The 4478-nt window shown below is 38.2% G+C and overlaps 3 non-coding genes across 3 annotated transcripts; all 3 read left to right on the top strand.

Annotated features, from left to right (window-relative positions):
• Window positions 1-377: 377 nt before the first annotated feature.
• On the top strand, window positions 378-467 carry trnar-ucu (transfer RNA arginine (anticodon UCU)). Its single transcript is given in 2 exon segments — window positions 378-414; window positions 432-467. It is a non-coding gene; the product is annotated as a tRNA-Arg (tRNA).
• A 2373-nt stretch (window positions 468-2840) lies between these two features.
• trnat-agu (transfer RNA threonine (anticodon AGU)) lies at window positions 2841-2914 on the top strand. Its single transcript has one exon. It is a non-coding gene; the product is annotated as a tRNA-Thr (tRNA).
• A 236-nt stretch (window positions 2915-3150) lies between these two features.
• trnar-ucu (transfer RNA arginine (anticodon UCU)) lies at window positions 3151-3240 on the top strand. The gene is given in 2 exon segments: window positions 3151-3187; window positions 3205-3240. It is a non-coding gene; the product is annotated as a tRNA-Arg (tRNA).
• The last annotated feature ends 1238 nt before the right edge of the window (window positions 3241-4478 follow it).

Below are 4478 nucleotides of genomic sequence, written 5' to 3'. Positions count from 1 at the left end.
AGGAGGGGAAGAATAAACAAAATAGTAAGCTCTCTGTTCCATAATCACGTGTGGTTAATGTCTGACTCTGAACGACAAGTCAACACAACAAGCGCCTGTCTAGTAAACAGGAGATCCTGGCTTGGAATCCCAGCGGTGCCTTTTCCTTTGGTAATCTTTAATCAGTAACTGCTACAATGAGTAAATCAACCCCTTTTTTATTGGTGTCAGACTATGACTAACAGTATGCAGAGCTTTGGTGTGTGCTTTGACTTGCAGATAATCATCAGACCACTGGGATTTACATATGCATAGTAAATTTATTATTTGCCTCAAATATTAGCAGCACTACTGTTATTTTATAGGAAGGTTGGCCAAGGAACCCGTTTCTTCACCTGGGCTCTGTGGTGCAATGGATAGCGCGTTGGACTTCTAGATAAATAGCTGGAGCAATTCAAAGGTTGTGGGTTCGAGTCCCACCAGAGTCGAGAGTGTTTCCTCTTCTTTATAGCTCTGTCTACTACCTTTTTGTACTTTTATTTGCAAGATTTGGTCTAGTCTTTTTACCTAATTAATAGCAATTTCAAACTTTCAGAAATATTCTGTTTGATGTTGGGGTATTGGAACATATTTGTGCTGCAGAAGATTCTGCATGTATTTGTGAAAAGTGAGATGAAGCAGTTTGAAATGTAGGATTTTAGCCTTTTCTGAATCAGAATGATGTTTGCTGATCCATTAAAAGATGTTTAAACAGAACCTGAAGGGTAAACAAAAGATGCTAAGTTTTGTGTGTACATTCTGCGTGACAAGGTCTAGTACTCTGTACATGTATATGATAGGTTTAAGCAATTGAGACAAGCTTTCAGAGTTGATGTTATTTGTTTCTGGAAAATGCAGAGGTTCCTAATCAGGGAAGTTTTTTTTTTTTGCTGTCTGTGTAAAGTTTGTATGCAAGAGAATGTTTTTGAGTTTGCCTCAAGCTATATTGTGTTGATATAGAAAATCAGTCAGGTAGGGTGCCGTGGCTTAGTTGGTTATAGCGCCTGTCTAGTAAACTGGAGATCCTGGGTTCGAATCCCAGCGGTGCCTTTTCCTTGGGTAATCTTTAATCAGTAACTGCTACAATGAGTAAATCAACCCTTTTTTTATTGGCGTCAGACTATGACTAACAGTATGCAGAGCTTTGGTGTGTGCTTAGACTTGCAGATAATCATCAGACCACTGGGATTTACATATGCATAGTAAATTTATTATTTGCCTCAAATATTAGCAGCACTACTGTTATTTTATAGGAAGGTTGGCCAAGGAACCAGTTTCTTCACCTGGGCTCTGTGGCGCAATGGATAGCTCATTGGACTTCTAGATAAATAGCTGGAGCAATTCAAAGGTTGTGGGTTCGAGTCCCACCAGAGTCGAGAGTGTTTCCTCTTCTTTATAGCTCTGTCTACTACCTTTTTGTACTTTTATTTGCAAGATTTTCTCTAGTCTTTTTACCTAATTAATAGCAATTTCAAACTTTCAGAAATATTCTGTTTGATGTTGGGGTATTGGAACATATTTGTGCTGCAGAAGATTCTGCATGTATTTGTGAAAAGTGAGATGAAGCAGTTTGAAATGTAGGATTTTAGCCTTTTCTGAATCAGAATGATGTTTACTGATCCATTAAAAGATGTTTAAACGGAACCTGAAGGGTAAACAAAAGATGCTAAGTTTTGTGTGTACATTCTGCGTGACAAGGTCTAGTACTCTGTACATGTATATGATAGGTTTAAGCAATTGAGACAAGCTTTCAGAGTTGATGTTATTTGTTTCTGGAAAATGCAGAGGTTCCTAATCAGGGAAGTTGTTTTTGCTGTCTGTGTGAAGTTTGTATGCAAGAGAATGTTTTTGAGTTTGCCTGAAGCTATATTGTGTTGATATAGAAAACCAGTCAGGTAGGGTGCCGTGGCTTAGTTGGTTGTACCGCCTGTCTAGTAAACAGGAGATCCTGGCTTGGAATCCCAGCGGTGCCTTTTCCTTGGGTAATCTTTAATCAGTAACTGCTACAATGAGTAAATCAACCCTTTTTTTATTGGCGTCAGACTATGGCTAACAGTATGCAGAGCTTTGGTGTGTGCTTAGACTTGCAGATAATCATCAGACCACTGGGATTTACATATGCATAGTAAATTTATTATTTGCCTCAAATATTAGCAGCACTGCTGTTATTTTATAGGAAGGTTGGCCAAGGAACCCGTTTCTTCACCTGGGCACTGTGGCGCAATGGATAGCGCATTGGACTTCTAGATAAATAGCTGGAGCAATTCAAAGGTTGTGGGTTCGAGTCCCACCAGAGTCGAGAGTGTTTCCTCTTCTTTATAGCTCTGTCTACTACCTTTTTGTACTTTTATTTGCAAGATTTTCTCTAGTCTTTTTACCTAATTAATAGCAATTTCAAACTTTCAGAAATATTCTGTTTGATGTTGGGGTATTGGAACATATTTGTGCTGCAGAAGATTCTGCATGTATTTGTGAAAAGTGAGATGAAGCAGTTTGAAATGTAGGATTTTAGCCTTTTCTGAATCAGAATGATGTTTGCTGATCCATTAAAAGATGTTTAAACAGAACCTGAAGGGTAAACAAAAGATGCTAAGTTTTGTGTGTACATTCTGCGTGACAAGGTCTAGTACTCTGTACATGTATATGATAGGTTTAAGCAATTGAGACAAGCTTTCAGAGTTGATGTTATTTGTTTCTGGAAAATGCAGAGGTTCCTAATCAGGGAAGTTGTTTTTGCTGTCTGTGTAAAGTTTGTATGCAAGAGAATGTTTTTGAGTTTGCTTGAAGCTACATTGTATTGATATAGAAAACCAGTCATGTAGGGCGCCGTGGCTTAGTTGGTTATAGCGCCTGTCTAGTAAACAGGAGATCCTGGGTTCGAATCCCAGCGGTGCCTTTTCCTTGGGTAATCTTTAATCAGTAACTGCTACAATGAGTAAATCAACCCTTTTTTTATTGGCGTCAGACTATGACTAACAGTATGCAGAGCTTTGGTGTGTGCTTAGACTTGCAGATAATCATCAGACCACTGGGATTTACATATGCATAGTAAATTTATTATTTGCCTCAAATATTAGCAGCACTACTGTTATTTTATAGGAAGGTTGGCCAAGGAACCCGTTTCTTCACCTGGGCTCTGTGGCGCAATGGATAGCGCATTGGACTTCTAGATAAATAGCTGGAGCAATTCAAAGGTTGTGGGATCGAGTCCCACCAGAGTCGAGAGTGTTTCCTCTTCTTTATAGCTCTGTCTACTACCTTTTTGTACTTTTATTTGCAAGATTTTCTCTAGTCTTTTTACCTAATTAATAGCAATTTCAAACTTTCAGAAATATTCTGTTTGATGTTGGGGTATTGGAACATATTTGTGCTGCAGAAGATTCTGCATGTATTTGTGAAAAGTGAGATGAAGCAGTTTGAAATGTAGGATTTTAGCCTTTTCTGAATCAGAATGATGTTTGCTGATCCATTAAAAGATGTTTAAACAGAACCTGAAGGGTAAACAAAAGATGCTAAGTTTTGTGTGTACATTCTGCGTGACAAGGTCTAGTACTCTGTACATGTATATGATAGGTTTAAGCAATTGAGACAAGCTTTCAGAGTTGATGTTATTTGTTTCTGGAAAATGCAGAGGTTCCTAATCAGGGAAGTTGTTTTAGCTGTCTGTGTGAAGTTTGTATGCAAGAGAATGTTTTTGAGTTTGCCTGAAGCTATATTGTGTTGATATAGAAAACCAGTCAGGTAGGGCGCCGTGGCTTAGTTGGTTGTACCGCCTGTCTAGTAAACAGGAGGTTCTGCGTTTGAATCCCAGCGGTGCTTTTTCCTTGGGTAATCTTTAATCAGTAACTGCTACAATGAGTAAATCAACCCTTTTTTTTATTGACGTCAGACTATGACTAACAGTATGCAGAGCATTGGTGTTTGCTTAGACCTGCAGATAATCATCAGACCACTGGGATTTACATATGCATAGTAAATTCATTATTTGCCTCAAATATTAGCAGCACTACTGTTATTTTATAGGAAGGTTGGCCAAGGAACCCATTTCATAAACTAGCCTCTGTGATGCAATGGATAGCACATTGGACTTCTAGATAAATAGCTGGAGCAATTCAAAGGTTGTGGGTTTGAGTCCCACCAGAGTCGAGAGTGTTTCCTCTTCTTTATAGCTCTGTCTACTACCTTTTTGTACTTTTATTTGCAAGATTTGGTCTAGTCTTTTTACCTAATTAATAGCAATTTCAAACTTTCAGAAATATTCTGTTTGATGTTGGGGTATTGGAACATATTTGTGCTGCAGAAGATTCTGCATGTATTTGTGAAAAGTGAGAGGAAGCAGTTTGAAATTTTGGATTTTAGCCTTTTCTAAATCAGAATGATGTTTGCTGATCCATTAAAAGATGTTTAAATGGAACCTGAAGGCTAAACAAAAGATGCTAAGCTTTTGTGTGTACATTCTG

This window comes from Salminus brasiliensis, chromosome 4, assembly GCF_030463535.1.
Source record: "Salminus brasiliensis chromosome 4, fSalBra1.hap2, whole genome shotgun sequence".
NCBI lineage: Eukaryota > Metazoa > Chordata > Actinopteri > Characiformes > Bryconidae > Salminus > Salminus brasiliensis.
The sequence above is the reverse complement of the archived record's forward strand: the minus strand, read 5'-3'. Positions and strand labels throughout refer to the sequence as shown.